Consider the following 19,156-nt stretch of genomic DNA (forward strand, 5'->3'; position numbering starts at 1 on the left):
GCAGTGGTGGGGTTCCCCGACAGTTATAATCCCGTCCACGGGGTTCGTTCCCGTGTCCCTAACTATTCTAATGGATTGGTCCCGGGGGAGGAGGACTGCCTCCCAGGTTGCCCTATGGGCATCAGAGACGGTGCGGAGGCAACCCGTATTCAGGAGCTCCACGATAGTGTGTCCGGTGTGCAGGATGATCTGACCAGACATGGTGACCGGCTCGCACACACGGACCGCCCACGCGGCGCAGTCATGTGTGGCCACGCAGCGGTGCATCCCCCTCACGAGCGGGGACTCCTTAGTAGAGTAGTACCCTCCGGTCTTCATGCGGTCCCCGGAGAGTTGGGTGACCATGGCACTATAGAACCCCCCTTCCAGGCTATAAAAGACGTGAAAGGGCTTAGAGAGGTTGGGAAGGCGCAGGGCCGGGGCACTGAGGAGGTGGGCTTTTAGCTTGGAGTAGGCATCGTCTTGCTTGGGGCCCCACTCCACCCTCTCTGCCCCGGGCCTACCCCTCTTCACCAGGCGCTGGATGGGCTCAGCGATGGTGGTGAAATGCGCTATGAAGGCGCAGCAGTAGTTGAAAAGGCCCATAACGCGACGGATACCCCTGACCGTTTCTGGCCGTGGCATGTCGGCGATGGCCGACTTACGATCGGGAGGCAGGGTCTTGCTGCCCTGGCTAATGCCGTGGCCCAGGTATCAGACTATGGCCAGGCCGATCCGGGCCTTTGTGGGGCTGATTCTAAAAGCTGCGCAGGACGGTGATCAGGGCTCCCAGGTGGGAGCGCGCGTCCGTGGACGCGATCAGGAGGTCGTCCACGTACTGTAAGAGGGTGCTAGAGAAAGGGGATAGGTCGCATTCCTCGAGGGTCCGACTCACGACCCTGTGGAAAATGTTGGGGCTGTTGTGAAAGCCTTGTGCCAGCCGGGTCCATGTGTATTGTCTGTCTCGCAGCGTGAAGGCAAACTTGTCCTGAGAGTCACGGTGCAGCAGGATGGACCAGAAGCCGTTTGCCACGTCCAGGACTGTAAAGATCCGGTGGGAAGGCTCTAGGCCATTAAAGATGGTGGACGGGCTGGCAACAATGGGGTGCTCTTTGGGTGTGACCCGGTTGAGTGCCGTATAATCGATGGTGAGCCGATAGCTCCCATCCGGCTTACGGACTGGCCATATGGGGGAGTTGGTAGTGGACACCGTGGGTCACAAGACACCGCGGCTGATGAGTTCAGCCACAATGGTCTCCGTGGCGTGCAGCGCCTCGGGTTTGATCGGGTACTGTCGATGCGGGGGATGTACAGGTCCGAGTATCCGCTCGGGAGGGGAACGGACACGGCCGCAGTCCTGCTTGCTCATGGCCCAGACCTCCGGAACCAACTGGCAGACTGTTCCGAAGGCGCCGTCTCCGGTCCAATCCCGGGTGATAGGGACGCAGGGCGCGGGTGCAGCGACCGATCTAGTGGGGACCCATCTACCCTCAAGGGCGCTTTTATGGGATTTGCGGGACGTCCATAGGAGGCGCCGGTGGAACGCGTCCACCACCGCTTCCAGTTCGCCCAGCAGGTCAATGCCCAGGATCGTCCCTTCTGAGTTCGGGCAAACCCAGAAGTGGACAGGGAGTAGAATGTCATCGATCTCCAGGAGGGTGGCCTCGCTGCGGCCGGCCACAACCGAGCTTCCCCCCCACCCCCGTGATGGAAATGGAGTGATGGGTGGAGGGGAGGTCGAGGTCGGTGAGGGAGACTGACGCCCCCGTATCTATCAAAATGTTGCATCGGCGGCCCCCAAGCGATGCAGAAACCCAGATATGGGGGTCGGCTCCCTCGGCGGGGACCGACGCTACTCAGTCCTTACGCCGGGCCAGTAGCTGTAAGAGCTCGAGCAGCTGCCCGCGACTGAGCTGATCCCAGTCGGGGGAGGGGGGTGGAAGGCTTCGGCCTAGGGCTGCGGGGTTTGTGGGGGTTTTGCGGCCGTGGGTCGCCGTTGGTTCCCTGCTTGGGGGTTCCTCGTTCGCTGGGGTGCGAGGGGCGCCGATGGTGGGCATGCCGCGGTGGGGAACGGCCCCGGTGCTGACCCAGGCTGTCCCTGCCAAGTCGGGGTCTCCGGGGCGTTGGAGGGAGAGCGGGCAGTTAAACTTGTAGTGACCCGTCTGTCTGCAGCGGTAGCAAACGAGCGGCCCGGGTATCGAAAGTGCCGCAACGGTGGCCGGGGCTTGGTTATCGAGGGACATGGCTCAATTCTCGAGCTCCGTGAAAGAGACGTAGGGTACCAGGCCTGTCTGGAGGACAGCCTGGTGTGTGGGGCCTAACCCGTCCTTATATAGTTGGATAAATGCGGGGTTCTGCCGGTCAGCATCGGGGATCCCGCTATGCGCCTGGAAGGCCTCGAACGTACGGGCCCCATATTCCTGAGCACCCTCGCCGGGTTTCTGGGTGACGGCCACAATGGCGTTCCAGTCGACCGGCGTGTGGCCGAGAGCCTCGCTGACATCGGCCTTAAAGTCCACAAGGGCGGCCTCCTGTTCGCGACGGCTGTCGCTGAGGTCAGCGCACCAGGACCCATTCTGGTGCACAGATCAGAGCCTGGACCACAGGTTCTCCGGGAGTTTGGGCCGGACCAGACCGGCCACGTCCCTATTGTGGAGGTTGTGGCAGATCTGCATCTCCTTAAGCCGCTGCCAAAATTCAGCGTTATTGTGGCGGGGCTTGAGGGTGGGGAGCCTGTCCAGGAGTTTCATGGTATCACCCGGGGTTAAGGAGACGTATGTCATTTTAAGGCGGGGGTTGTGGGTTTGGGACGCTGGTCTCCCCTTCTCCCCACCTCCGGGGGTATATTCAACTTTAACCGGGGCGGCGCGAGCTAGGCTCACGTGTGATTCCCGGGGGCCTGTGTTGTCCACAAGCCCCTCCCAGTCCCAGGTGGGGGACGGCGGGGCGCTTGGAGGCTCAGATAATGTCGGTAGGATCGTACGGTTGGCAAGTGCCTGGGCGTCGATGTGTTCTGAGGCCTGTTTCTGCTTATCTTGCACGTATAGTTGGACCTTGCTAGCGAGCCTAACATGTGCCTGAAGCACAAGGATGCAGGCTTTCTCATATCTATCCCTTTTCTGACGGACCCACCACTCCTGCTGGGCATCCAGCGGGTCGGCGGGCCTCCAGCCCGATCGGAGGATAGCCTTGATGACCTTTTTATTCTCGTCGGCTCTGAAACGAGTAAGGGAGCCTTCCGGCCCCCATTCTAAATTGCCTGCCGTGCAGCCAGCCATGTTGGGGGGAGGCGGGGGGGGCGCAGCAGGCTTAATGGAAAGAGGACTTAGAAATAACAACACTACCAGTGTGGGAGCGCAAGAGATTTAACTGGCGCTAACTTATTCACCTCCCAGTCGGGAGCCCACTCCCTGAAATTGGACCCTAGCCCCCCGGTCGACGAAGGCAGGTGTGGGTTAGGTACAAACGGGGCGCGTGTGTATACCCGATCGCGCGACCCCGGGTTACTGTGAGTCTCACTCACACTGCCTAACGCGCAACGACCGTGCGTGCCCAGGGAACACCGGGCGTGAACCAGGGGCCCGTGTGCAAGGTGGGGGGGGGGACAGCGTGAGTGCAGACCACTAAAAAACAAAAATGAAATAAAAAGAGCGAGGTGCGGGCCTGTACCAGGGCGTGCAACCTAAAAAAAACCGTGAGTCTTTCTCTCACCGTCTGAAGTTCAGCAGCCGTGTGTACCCGCCAGCACCGGGCGTGAACCAGGGGCCCGTGTGCAGGGGGGTGGGGCGTGAACTCAGACCTCTCCGCGCTAATCCCACAGAGGCCACCACCCAGGACTGCGGAGGCAATGGGCGAAAGCTTGGCCCAGAGGCTCCGCTCGTCGGGCTGGTTTGGAGGACTTCCCGTCTTGTCGCACGCGTAGGCCTTCCAGACCCTACCGCGGACTCAAGGAATGGCGCCAACATAAAAACCAGGCTCAACGTACAATGGGATCTCCTAAACTCCCACTGCAGAGGTTATCTAGGAAGGCTTGGTTTGTCAGTGTTTTACACAGGGGGGTCAATCTGTCGGGGTCTCGTACCTAAAGTCGTCGGTCCAGGGAAATTCAGTCCATCAGTTACTGGAACACGTCAACAATAAATGACAGTAAATGAAAATCAAAACGGTCTCATGCACACCTTTACCAGTGCTTCGCGATCCCAATCGCCCACCCGCGGAGGATCACACACACACACACACACACTCTTACAGAGTACTCTATCGTTACCTGACTGCCGGACCCACTCTGTTCACAGGTTCAGATAACGGCCGACAGCGGAGTCCCTTGTGGGGCTCTGGGAGAGGTAAAAGAGTAAAGATACTCACCCAGAGCCTTCGCAGAGATCCAGCAGCCGTCGTCATCCTGGACGAGCCCCCAATTGTTAGCGCGGATGAAATGATCTCAGTCCGAGCCCAGAGTGCGGTTCGACAATCGGTAATTTTATTAAAGTGTTTAACGCTGGCGGAGACCAACCGAGGTCCGAATCTCGATCGCTCTCCCGTTCCCCGCGCGATGTTACAAGTTATATACTTCATGAGTCAGGATTGGGTATGAATGAGTGTGAATGGTGGTAATCATGGCTGGAGTATGTGTGAATGTCAAGCTTCCTGCCGTCCTCAGAGAGTCGGCAGCATACACAAAAGGTGTGCTGTTTATCTTTACGTAAATGGGTCCGGGTGCTATCTGCTTGTCTCTCCGTGAGGGCTGGAGGCTAGCACCCCCCTTTGTTACTTCCAAAGTGTCTGTTAGATTCATCCTGTTCGTTTGGTGTTTGCCTTTTGTGTAGGACTGTTTTGCATGATCAGGTTATGGGTGTGTGTCAGTTGGAACCTTGACGAGATTATAAGGTGGGTTTCGATCTGTGAGTCATGACCATTGTCTGGAGTCCTGACTAGTGTCTGGTCCGGTGTGTATTCGGATCTGTCTTTGGGCCCCCTTCTCCCGATCATGTGGTCGGGCTGGCAGCTGCTGTTTTAGAATGAATACTGTTTGCTTTAAAATGGATACTGCTGGCTCTCCCGATGTGGGCCTTGTTCCACGGTAAACACGGGGCGGTTTATCACCCCCCTTCAATAGTAACCTCATGTTGTACAGAATTGAACCCACACTGTTGATGTCACTTTAAACCACTGAGCTAGCTAACCCCCAGGAGAGGGAAATATTGATAATAGTCATTGTGCGATACCATTTCTCTTAAATGTCTTAAAGTGCTTTTGCATTCAATGGACTAGTTTAAAAAGCTATTGTTATCCCAGGAATGTTGCCATTATTTGGTATGCCAGAACCATTCACAATGCGTAGCTGAGCAAAATGCTCAACAATGGTCAAATGCTAGAGAAGCTCAGCAGATCTGGCAGTATCTGCGAAAAGAGAAACAGAGATAATACTTTTTCATATGTTCTTCTGAACAGTTCTACACGATCTTAAGATATGGGAAAAGGAGGAGGCCATTCAGCCCCTTGAGGCAAAAGTGCGTACTGCAGGTACTGGAGATTAGAGTCAAGATTAGAGAGGTGCTGGAAAAGCACAGCAGGTCAGGCAGCATCCGAGGAGCAGGAAAATCGACGCTTCAAGCAGAAGCCCTTCATCAGGAATCCATTCAGCCCCTTAAGCCTGTTCTACCATTCAATAGGATCTTGGCTGATCCACCATTCCTCATATCCAGTTTACTGTCCTTTCCCCATATTCCTTGATTCCCTGACTGATTAAGAATCTAACTATCTTAGTCTTAAATACAAACAAGAACTCTCTCCTCACAGCTGTCTGAGACAAGGAGCTCCAAAGCCTTTCAACTCTCTGAGAGAAGAAATTCCTCCTCCTTTCAGTCTTAGATTGGTGCCCCTTTAGTCTGTGACCATGCCCTCTGGTCTAAGACTCTCTCAGGAGGTGAAACATCCTCTCAGTATTTACACTGTCAAGACACTTAAGGACCTTATATGTTTTCATGAGATCACCTCGCTTTCTTCTAAACTCCAGTGAGTCGAGTTCCGGCCTGTTTAGCCTTTGTCCATACCAGGGATCATTCCAGTGAACCTTCTCTGAACGGCCTCCAATGAAATTATGTATTTCCTTACATAAGGACACCAAAACTGCTTCCAGTTCTCCAATACCTCAGGTGTGGTCTCCCCCAGCACCTTGTACAGTTGCAGTAAATCTTCCCAACTCTTATACTCCAACCCTTGAAATAAGAGCCAACATTCCTTTCGCCTTCCTGATGACCCACTGCACCTGTGTGCTAGCATTCTCTGCTTCACCGACGAACATTTCCAAGTCACTTTTATGTTGCAGCTTTCTGCAAGTTTTCTCCATTTAAATAATACTCTATTTTCCTGTTCTCCCTTCCAAAATGAACAAATTCACATTTTCCCACATTATATTCTACTTGCCGACTTTTTGCCCACTTAATGTTGAGTTACTCCAGCATTCTCTGTGCTTCTTTCAGATTTCCAGCAACCCCAGCATTTTACCTTTTTCCAACTGCTTTTGTTCACATTAGATAAAGGAGAAATATTGATCACGACTTGAGGAGAGTTCCTTGAGCTGAATCCATTAGTAGCAGGGAAACCTCAAGTCCACGGAACAGGCAAACTCTTTTTCGATTATCATTGAAATCTGGCGTCACCTAAGAGCAGGATGTCCTCAGGCCTAACGGAAGTGCTAGCCTAGAGAAGCTGAAAAGGGGGGATTTTGGGAATGGCGATTTCTGTACAAAGCGAGCACTGTAGACCTGGATAAATTAACCTTTTTTTTAATGAAATCCTTTAATATTTTACTAGAAAGTACCAAATGATGAGGAAGTAATTCATAATGTTCTGCCAGTGATTAACAAGATTAAATAAGAACAGCTCTGTAAGTGTGTTTATATTTTGCGGTAATTTACAGTTTGTGGACACTGGTTATATGGAACTGAACATTTTTCCAGCTAAAATAATACCTTGAATGTTTCTGGCTGGAATAGTCCTGTCTGCAGGAAGGTTGCAACTTCATTGCTGCTTTTAGTCAATCATTCAGCTATCCTGGGTTTCTTTTTACAAATTATTGCCTTTCTGCATATTTCTTTTTTTCATTTATTCAAGTACCAAAAATGTGACCAAGGGATAAATCTCTTAATTGGCTGGTGCCTTCTGAAGGATCGGTGCATGATAAGTTAGAGTAGTGTCAATCAAATGAACAAATTTAATGTCCAAATGTGTTCCTGTCAGCTTAAATTCAATTGGCAAATTCATGTTTCATCATTGCAGCTATGCAGTCTAATTTGCTCCCATTCAGTGTGTTCAATTCTTGGTCAGCAAGATGCATTTTGGACATTGTTATTCTCTCTGCATTGAAGGCATAATTTGAATTTTGATTTGGGAGTCAAATATGAGGCAAATGTACAATGGCCTAGATTTTGCAGCCTCCACATGGTCACTGGTCAGGTATATCCTTAGGAAGTGCATGGTAAAAACAATGACTGCAGATGCTGGAAACCAGATTCTGGATTAATGGTGCTGGAAGAGCACAGTAGTTCAGGCAGCATCCAAGGAGCTTCGAAATCGACGTTTCGGGCAAAAGCCCTTCATCAGGAATTTAAGTAAGTTTCTGGAGGGTGTTCATAGGGATGATGACAGGGGTCTGTGAGAGCTGGCCACACCCATCCAGCAGTTGCTTTTTATTCCTGATGAAGGGCTTTTGCCCGAAACGTCGATTTCGAAGCTACTTGGATGCTGCCTAAACTGCTGTGCTCTTCCAGCACCACTAATCCAGAATTAGGAAGTGCATGTCAGGCGATGCAGAGGACCCAATACACTGACTTTGTGATGATTCCCATGGAAGCATGAAAAATCGGATGGGTAATTATCCAGCATCTGGAACTCACCAGAAACATCCTGAGTTACAGTTAGAACATAGAACATAGAATAGTACAGCACAGAACAGGCCCTTTGGCCCATGCTGTTGTGCCGAGAGTTAATTCTAATGTAAAATAAAATGACTTAACCTACGCACCCCTCAACTCACTGCTATCCATGTGCAAGTCCAGCAGTCGCTTAAATGTCCCCAACGACTCTGCTTCCACCACTACCACTGGCAACGCATTCCATGCATTCACAACTCTCTGCATAAAGAACCTTCCTCTGACGTCCCCTCTATACCTTCCTCCTAATATCTTACAACTATGACCCCTCGCACCAGTCAATCCTGCCCTGGGGAAAAGTCTCTGGCTATTGACTGTATCCATTCCTCTCGTTGTATATCTCGATCAGGTCACCTCTCTTCCTCCTTCTCTCCAGAGTTGGTGATGATGAAGGAGTCTGACCTACTTAGTTGAATAGCCAGACAATGTGTGACAAGGTTGTGACTTTAAGAAGTTACTTTGTCCTGATTTTTGATTTGAGGAGAGGTTAGAAGGTAAGCAGTCCACCAAAATCACTGCAGTAAATAACTTACGAGGCCTTGGGTTTTTAGTTTAAATTGAAACAATAGAAGCAGCCTGGATGGGTGTGGCCAGCTCTCACAGACCCCTGTCATCATCCCTATGAACACCCTCCAGAACCTTACTTAAACTCAGCCCCTTCTCCACCCCTGCTCAAATTTAGACTGTACCTGATCCCTACCTTGTTGAGGATATCTGGTCGGCATGGATGAGTTGGACTGAAGGGTCTCTTTCTGTGCTGTACATCTCTATGACTATGACTCCATAACTCAAACCATCCCCACCACACCACACCTCACACTCCCCAACCCAAATACCTACACCGAGCCTAACAACCATTGTTCTTGCTGCCAGCCCTATTTTATCATAACATGACCACACCTCCATTCCCACTTCCTGTAGACTCATCCCAATCAGCCTCCCCCCACTTTGGCCATTCAGAGCAGACTTTCTCACCCTCTCCCCTAAAGTCCTGATTCCCATCTGAACCACCCAAAGCACTAACCCACCAGCCTGCTTCATGACCCCCTCACTGAACTGAAACTAAAACCTCCTCACCCACCTACCACCCTACCCCCTTACCAAACTGGCAATGCACCCATCCAATCTATAGTCCCAACACCCAACTATCCTCCTGTTATCATACTCCGTCTCGCACCTACTTTGCATTTACGTTCTCTTAGTATCTATCAAGTTGTCTTCATGGCCTTTAAATCTTGGAATATTCAGCTCGTGTCAACAAAGTTTGTTTCATGGTTCCAGTCCACTATTGCCTGCATGTGTTCCTGGCCACTGAAAATAAAATCATCTATCTCAATATTACATGGATAAACCATTATTTTTAACACGTGTTCCCTGGTTCTCGATTCTCCCACATGAGCAAAACTCCTTTCCACATCCACCCTGCCAAGGCCCTCAGGATCCTGTATTCTCAAACAAATAGCCTCTTTTGAGCTCCAAATGATATAAGCCGAGTTTATTCCTTATAAGACGTCTTGTCCATTCCAGAGATGAGTCCAGTAAACCTTCTCTGAATTGTCACCTTGACGTCCAGTCCAAATCTATCTCTCAGTCATCACAGAACATTTCTCACATTTGATATAAGATAATGAATGAAGCATTTGAAAATTGTTGGGCCTAGGAAATTATCTGAGGAACTCCTGCGGCGATGTCCAGGAGTGGAGATGACTCACCTCCTACCACTACACTCAGGTTTCTCTGTGTGAGGTATGACTCCAACCAGCATAGAGATTTCGTTTGGTTCCCATTGACTCTAATTTAGTTAGAGGCTCCTTGATGCAACATTCATTTAGAAGGATAGTTGATATTTGGCTGAGTTAGGCCTTCGGTGCAAACTGAAGTGGGAAGGAAGCAAAGCTTTTGCTTTCTGTAGCATCCTTCACAGCCTGCTAGTTCACAAAAATTATGATCCAACCGTTGAAATACTTCTGGAAGATTGATCATTTTTCCAATAGAGGAAAAACTGCAGCCAATCTATCCACAACAAAGTTCAAACAGTACAAGAAATAAATGACCAGATAACTGAAGTTGGTTTGAAGAAAAATTAGTGTACACATCCACGTTCACTTCAAAGGACAAATGATACACCAGCTTAAAGTCTCATTTCAATGATGGCAGCTCCAGAATGGGATTAAATAGTTAGGTGGTTGTTTGACAGATATGGATGAGTTTGGCTAAAGGATGTTTTTCTCCGCTGTAATCCTCCATGATTCCATAACAGTGCAGCACTCCTTTAATACTGCACTGAAATAATGGCCAAGACCTCTGCATTCATGTCCCTGGAGTTGAACACCAATCCACAACTCTTGGATTCAGAGACAAATAGACGACCGACTGAATCAAACCTTGTGGGTCAGTACAGGTGAGCCGCTGACTTTCTGTAATATCTCATGACCTGGTGCTTTTGGCTATAAAAGCTGTAACACTGAGTGGGGTGTGACAGAATGCAGCTTTCCTTTAGTTATCTGTTATAGCAATGATAGGTGGACTTTGATCCAGGGGTCCACAGCCCATGACTGAAAAAAAATGCCTGACATTCACAGTCTCCTGTGGCATTTTTTCTACTTTTCCTATTCCTAATTCATCGGGGATTTGCACTGTGTTTTGCACTGCCCTGAGAGCATTATATAAATGGGTGGCCGTGTGTGGGTTATGCAATGATTGCACAACAGTATGAAAACAATCGGACAATAGAATCAATTCTAATACCCGGTTAAGCTGTCAATTTAAACAGTAAAACTGAACAAACCATCACAAGCCGCTTCGTACTGCATTGCTGAGGTGTGTGAAACACGTGTCAGATATAAGGTCAATGCCACTACCTTCCGCACAGTTAACTCATTTCCAATCAGAAAGCCTCATGTGCATAACTAGCTAAATATAGAATGGGCTATGAATGATGGAGCCATTAGCATTGCGGTGATGGAATCGAACAGGAAACTTTGGCCCTCAGAAACAAAATTTGATCATTAAAACTATTTGAGGGGAAGAAACTACATTTGCATAGCACCTTTTACGGTTTCTGTGGCCCAAAGTGCTTTGCAGTCAATGATTATCTTTTGAAGCATGGTCACGGTTGTGAATGTAAGGGACACATGAGGTATGAGTATAAGTTGTCCGTCAGCCCCTCTAGCCTGCTTTACTATTCAATGAGATCATGTCGGATCTGTTTGTATTTTGAATTCTAGATTGCCATCTGCCCCCATTAAAGCTGGATTCTCTGCCTAATGTCGATCTATCCAGCCCTGCCTTAAAAATATTCAATGGCCTCTTCTGAGGTAGGGCTTCCAAAGTCACACAACCCTCAGAGAGTTCAAGAATTCTCCTCTGCTCTAGCCTATACGAGCAAACGCTCACTGTAAAACAGTGCTCCCTAATTCTGGATTCACAGACAGGAGGAAAAAATCCTTTTCACATCCACCTTGTCAAAACCATTCAGGAGCTTATACTCTTCAATCAAGTCAGTCCACACTCTTCCAAGCTCCAGTGACCAATATTTATTATTCAACCAACAAAAGATAGCATCGATGGTCATTGCAATTCATTTTATTGTTTCTTAATTTAAATCTGAGTCCAATTTATTATTTGAATTGATCTCCAAATCTTTTGCTACTGTAACGATTGCATCACTTTTTATTTTTCTGTATTTTTGATGCTGGACTGAAATGGGAAAAGGGCCGTTTTAAAAAGCAAAAATTGCGATAGGAATTGCTGCAGTTTTCAAAAGCAAGCTACACAAACTCATTTTAAGTTATGTTTACACTGCTGTTTTGCTTAAGCTTTTGAGGAGAGTGGCTGCAGATGGGTTGCTATCTAAAATGTGCAGAAAATGTGATTCGGTCAGCAACATTGACAGATCATAGTTGCTTCTCTGTGGTAAAAAATAGTAACTAATAGTAGTTCTTGTTAAGAACAGAAATCTGGTCAGTGATTTACAGCAGACAGGCAGGAGGCTGGAAGAACACAGTAAGCCAGGCAGCATCAGGAGGTGCAGAAGTCAATGTTTTGGGTGTAACCCTTAGAGAAGTACAGCATAGAAACAGACCCTTCGGTCTAAGTGGTCCATGCCGACCAGATATCCTAAATTAATTTTGTCCCATTTGCCAACCCTTCCTATTCATGTACTCATCCAGTTGTTAAATGTTGTAATTGTAACAGCCTCCACCACTTCCTCTGGCAGCTCATTCCATACATGCACTGCCCTCTGCCTCAAAGGTCCCCTTTAAGTCATCCCCATCTCACCCTAAACCTATGCCCTTTAGTCCTGGACTCCACCAGGGAAAAGAGCTTGTCTATTTACCCTATCCATGCGCCTCATGATTTTATAAACCTCTATAAGGTCATCCCTCAGTCTCAAATGCTCCAGGAAAAATGGCCTAAGCCTATTTAGCCTCTCCCTGTAGCTCAAACCCTCCAAACTTGACAGCGTCCTTGGAAACCTTTTGTGAACCCTTTCAAGTTTCTGTTAACCTGGGTCTGTCTGACAAATAAATTCGTGATTTTGTGTACTTTGATAATGTTGTTAACATTGTGATAACTCTGGAAATACTGCGGCTTAACTTCTAGTGTGCTATCACAGTGAGGCATGACACCAGATTTAAATCTAAGGACAATGTTGAGCTACATATCCCAGTTTAACTCTGAATTTGAGTTACCAGGATTAGCCCTCAATCCCATGCTACATTACATTCAGCATATTACACTGCTGGAGTTTCTAGATCACCATCAATAACAACCAGAAAGACTTGCATTTATATGGCTCATTTTGTAATCCAGGCATCTTTGACAGCCAACGAAATGCTTTTGAAAAATTTGTCACTGTTGCAATGTCAGAAACACAGTGCAACTATTTAAGCACCAGAACAAAAGTGACCAGAAACAGCTGGTCTTATCCGGTTCACAATGTAACTACAGCAAGGTTTACATCTGAACCTGCCTCTGATTCATAATCATCTGCCAGACAGCACCATTGATATTCCCGCAGCCCCTCAGCACTGCCCTAAAATCTCAGCCTGAATTACCTGCTTGCATCGCTGAAGCAGTACTTAGCTTTCTGATACAGAGTGTTACAATTATCCAAGGATTATCCAAGGATTGTTTCATTCTCCCTAATGTGGCTGAGTTGACTACATTAGCAGGTAGGGCATTCCACACCCTTACCACACTCTGCGTAAAGAACCTGCCTCTGACATCTCTCTTAAATCTATCACCCCTCAGTTTGTAGTTGTGCCCCCTCATACACGCTGGCGTCATCATAGGAAAAAGACTTTCACTGTCTACCCTATCTAATCCTCTGATCATCTTGTAGCTCTCTATTAAATCCCCTCTTCGCCTACTTCTTGCCAATGAGAACATGTTCAAGTCTCTCAGCCTTTCCTCATAAGACCATCCCTCCAGACCAGGCAACATCCTGGTAATTCTCTTCTGCACCTTTTCCAATGCTTCCACATCCTTCCCGAAATATGGGGACCAGAACTGTACACAATATTCCAAGAGTGGCCACACTAGCGTTTTGTATAATTGCAGCATGATATTGCGACTCCTGAACTCAATCCCTCTACACAGCGTATGCCTTCTTAACAGCACCACCTGCCTGGATGGCAACTTTAGTTTGGGAATGGCAAGTGTCTTGGAGGGGAACTCGCAGGCGGTACTGTTCGCACACATGCTTTTAATTGTAACAAAAACAGTTGTACATTGGGCCCTAGACATTTAGAATTAGAAGTAGATTAACTGTTAAGTACAAACCTTTATTACCCCTGCCTGGTGCATTCACTTTGCTGGTATAATCGTGGGTAAAAATGAAAGTGCAATTTTCAACACAATACAAAGATAAAATGCAGACTGAAGGATTCCAGCGAGGCAGTCACTCTCTTCAGCTGTGTTAATGGATCACACCAGGCATCAGAAACAGAACAGGGTTAGTATTTTGTTTCAATAAACATCAACAACTGTGTGTCCACAGCACCTCCCTCCTGGTAACTCCCTCTCTCCATATCCCAAAGATAAATCTAGTCCACTCTGCGGAACCAATAGCTAAAGAATGGATTCATAGAATCATATACAGCACAGAATGAGGCTATTCAGCCCACTGAGTCTATGCCTGCACAATGCAGAGAAATCTATTCCTCCACATATAAGTGGATTTCCTTCAAGTGTCCACAATTCTCATTGTAAATGATTGATTTTTGTTTCCTGCTCCCTTGTGTGTTGCACACTCCTACTGTGACACCGTGGAAAAGAAAAATTCATAATGTAAACAGGAGCATGCTCAGTAATTTAGAGTCTGGCCAATTCAGAATGACATTGTCCAATTTGTTCCATAAGTGACAGAAGATGTTCAACCAGGTCAAAGACAAGTTTAGAAAGGCAGGAGTATAACAAAATAATCTGCTGTATTGTCCTCCCTCCTCCTTTCCCTAGGACCACTATCTTGCAGGGGTCTGAATTTCTTGCTCCCACTCACCAACACATAGAATGAACACCAATGACTGAGACTGGTTAGTCTCAATGACCGCAAGGCCATGGTCATCACATTACCTTTATCAATCACAATGTGGATTATAAGAGCAGGGAACTTTTTGTTGGAGCTGTTCAAAACTTTGGGTAGGCCACAGCTGGGTTGATATATGTAGTTGTGGTCACCAATAGATTGCACTGGCGGGGGAGTTGGGGGGTGGGGGGCTACAGAGGAGATTGACCAATTGACCAGGATGTTGCCTGGGTTGGAGTTATAGAGAGAAACTGGATAGACTGGGGTTCTTCTCCTTTGGAGTAGAGAAGGTCGAGGGGTTGAAGTGTGTCAGATTATGAGGGGCATGGACAGGAAGCAACTCTTCCCCATAGTTGAAGGGTCAATAATAAGGGACATAATTCTGAGGTGAAGGACAGGAATTTGGGGTGAGGGGGGGGGGGTGTTGAGGATTATTTTTTCACCCAGCAGGTGGGTGCTTGAGAGAGTAATAAAGGCGGAAAACCTCAAAACCTTTACATGTGGGTGAGCACTTGGCCTGAAGGTCTTATTCTGCGCTGTATATCCCTATGAGTCCCTAACTCATGCTAAAGTACAAGTAAAGATAAAGTCACCATAGTCCAACTGGATCATAGTTCATAGATCATAATACTCTCAATAGACAATAGACAATAGGTGCAGGAGTAGGCCATTCTGCCCTTCAAGCCTGCACCACCATTCAATATGATCATAGCTGATCATCCTTAATCAGTATCCTGTTCCTGCTTGGATTCCTGATGAAGGGTTTTTGCCCGAAACGTCGATTTCGAAGCTACTTGGATGCTGCCTGAACTGCTGTGCTCTTCCAGCACCACTTATCCAGAATCTGGTTTCCAGCATCTGCAGTCATTGTTTTTACCTCTTATCTCCATAACCCTTGATTCCACAATCCTTGAGAGCTCTATCCAACTCTTTCTTAAATGAATCCAGAGACTGGGCCTCCACTGCCCTGTGGGGCAGAGCATTCCACACAGCCACCACTCTCTGGGTGAAGAAGTTTCTCCTCATCTCTGTCCTAAATGGTCTAACCCGTATTTCTAAGCTGTGTCCTCTGGTTCTGCACTCACCCATCAGCGGAAACATGTTTCCTGCCTCCAGAATGTCCAATCCTTTAATAATCTTATATGTCTCCATCAGATCCCCTCTCAGTATTCTAAACTCAAGGGTATACAAGCCCAGTCGCTCCAGTCTTTCAGTGTAAGGTAATCCTGCCATTCCAGGAATTGACCTTGTGAACCTACGCTGCACTCCCTCAATAGCCAGAGTGTCTTTCCTCAAATTTGGAGACCAGAACTGCACACAATACTCCAGGTGTGGTCTCACCAGGGCCCTGTACAACTGAAGAAGAACCTCTTCGCTTCTATTCTCAATCCCTCTTGTTATGAAGGCCAGCATGCTATTAGCCTTCTTCACTACCTGCTGTACCTGCATGCTTACCTTCATTGACTGGTGTACAAGAACACCCAGATCTCTCTGTACTGCCCCTTTACCTAAATTGATTCCATTTAGGTAGCAATCTGCCTTCCTGTTCTTGCCACCAAAGTGGATAACCATACATTTATCCACATTAAACTGCATCTGCCATGCATCTGACCACTCACCTAACTTGTCCAGGTCACCCTGTAATCTCCAAACATCCTCATCACATTTCACCCTGTCACCCAGCTTAGTATCATCAGCAAATTTGCTAATGTTATTACTAATACCATCTTCTATGTCATTAACATATATTGTAAAAAGCTGTGGTCCCAGCACTGATCCCTGCGGTACCCCACTGGTCACTGCCTGCCATTGTGAAATGGAGCCGTTTATCACTACTCTTTGTTTCCTATCAGCCAACCAACTTTCAATCCAAGTTAGTATTTTGCCCCCAATACCATGTGCCCTAATTTTGCTCACTAACCTCCTATGTGGGACTTTATCAAAAGCTTTATGAAAGTCCAGGTACACTACATCTACTGGATCTCCCTCGTCCATCTTCGGAGTTACATCCTCAAAAAATTCCCGAAGATTATTCAAGCATGATTTCCCCTTCATAAATCCATGCTGACTCTGACCTATCCTGTTACTACTATCCAGATGTGTCGTAATTTCATCCTTTATAATAGACTCCAGCATCTTTCCCACCACTGAGGTCAGACTAACTGGTCTATAATTTCCTGCTTTCTCTCTTCCACCTTTCTTAAAAAGTGGTATAACATTAGCCACCCTCCAATCCGTAGGAACTGATCCCGAATCTATCTAACTCTAGAAAATAATCACCAACGCATCCACGATTTCCCGAGCCACCTCCTTCAGTACCCTGGGATGTAGACCATCAGGCCCCGGGAACATATCAACCTTCAGACCTAACAGTCTCTCCAACACCAATTCCTGGCAAATATAAATTTCCTTCAGTTCAGGTCCTTCAGCAACTGTTACCTTGGGGAGATTGCTTGTGTCTTCCCCAGTGAACACAGATCTGAAGTACCAATTCTTCTGCTATTTCTTTGTTCCTCGTAATATATTCCCCTGTTTCTGTCTTCAAGGGCCCAATTTTAGTCTTAACCATTTTTTTGCCTTTCACATACCTAAAAAATCTTTTACTATCCTCCTTTATATTATTGGCCAGTTTACCTTCGTACCTCATTTTTTCTCTGCGTATTTCCTTCTTAGTAACTCTCTGTTGTTTTTTCAAAGCTTCCCAGTCCTCCATTTTCCCACTTATCTTTGCTATGTTATACTTTTTCTCTATCAACTTTATATGTTTCTTAACTTCCCTCATCATCCACGGCCGCCCATGCCTCCTCATAGGATCTTTCTTCCTTTTTGGAATGAACTGATTCTGCATCTTCTGCATTATACACAGAAATATCCGCCATTGTTCCTCCATGGGGTCATCCCTGCTAAAGTATTGCACCATTAAACTTTGGCCAGCTCCTCCCACATAGCTCCATAGTTCCCATTATTCAACTGAAAAGTTGTCACTTCCGATTGTACCCTCTCCCTCTCAAATTGCAGATTGAAGCTTATTGTATTATGGTCACTACTTCCTAATGGCTCCTTCATTTCGAGGTCCCTGGCCAATTCTGGTTCATTGCACAATACCAGATCCAGAATTGCCTTCTCCCTGGTCGGCTCCAGCACCAGCTGTTCTAAGAATCCATCTCGGAGGCACTCCACAAAGTCTCTTTCTTGAGGTCCAATACCATCCTGATTCTCCCAGTCTACCTACATGTTGAAATCCCCCATAACAACTGTAGTAACATCTTTGCGACAGGCCAATTTCAGCTCCTGATTCAACTTACATCCAACATCCAGACTACTGTTTGGAGGCCTGTAGATAACTCCTAAGAGGGTCTTTTTACCCTTAGTATATCTCAGCTCTATCCACACTGACTCTACATCCCCCGATTCTAGGTCCCCCCCCGCGCAAGGGACTGAATATCATCGTTTACCAACATGGCCACCCCACCCCCTCTGCCCATCAGTCTCATTAGAAAGAGATGTCTGGTGGTGGCTTAACCTGAGCGTCACCACCATCTCAGACAAGGGGAGAGATTGAGAAGAAGAGTCCTTCCTGATAACCTCAGTGGGTGCAAGTACCACTTCTCCCTCGCACCTCATACAGCTGACAACAACAACTTAAATTGATTTAGTGCAATTAGCATAGAAAAAGCAGCCCAAAAGTGCTCAACAAAAGTGAGTTCAAAAAACAGGTTGGAAGCTTTGACACAATAGGATCAGGAAAGGTCACCAAAAGCTTGCCAAAAGAAGGGAGGTATTCAGCAGCATTCAGACAGTGCCGAGACAGAGAGAGAGGTGGAGAGGTTGGGGCAAGAAATCCCAGAGCTTAGAATAAAGGTAACTGAAATTACAGGCACAGTGCAATAAAAATCAGGGAATTGCAAGGATGGAGGTGAGGAGTGTAGAGATCATGGAGACTTCTAAAGCCGGATGAAGTTACAGGGATGGAGGAGAAAGGCCACAGTGGGTTTTGTAAATGAAAATGTGAAGGAAGAGATGGCTGTTTCCAATCATCCAGGAGTTTAACAGTGTGAGCAGCATGGCCAGGTTTGATCCCACTCCCTCCAGTGTCCACACAAATGTACTTTGTTGAAGGGTCACTGAGTGGTCGGCTGGTTCAGTCTCAGGATTTGGATTTCCCCTTCCCCACTCCAGGTCCATTAACATCAGTCAGTCAACATAGACCAGGAAACAGATGTGGGACTTTCCTGACTGAGTGTCACACTGTTTACTCAGTGACCAGGGTTAGTTGGACTGAACCTCTCAGATACTGTTGGTAGAAAAGGGAAATTAACCACAGGGATAGAAACTGAGACACAGATTACATGTTACATTCAGATTTTTTATTTGGTTTCAATGTAAGTGGCAAATGACTACAGCTAACAAAATCTTTTAAAAGTTTGCAATGTTCAAGAATGTGCAGCAAAAAGGATGGTAAAAGTATTCCTCCTTAATACCGTTTGGATTATAATAATAGCCTCCAGTTGAATGGCTTTTGATGATGGTACAACATACAGTAATTTTGCAGAATTTTTTGTTATATTTATTCATAGAAACATTGTAGTGCAAAAAGAGGCCTTTTGGCCCATCAAGACCACACCAACCCTCCAAAAGAGCATCCCACCCAGATGCCACACCCTATCCCCATAACCCTGCATTTACAATGATTAATCCATCTAACCTATAT

This window comes from Chiloscyllium punctatum, chromosome 15 (assembly GCF_047496795.1).
Source record: "Chiloscyllium punctatum isolate Juve2018m chromosome 15, sChiPun1.3, whole genome shotgun sequence".
Taxonomy (NCBI): domain Eukaryota; kingdom Metazoa; phylum Chordata; class Chondrichthyes; order Orectolobiformes; family Hemiscylliidae; genus Chiloscyllium; species Chiloscyllium punctatum.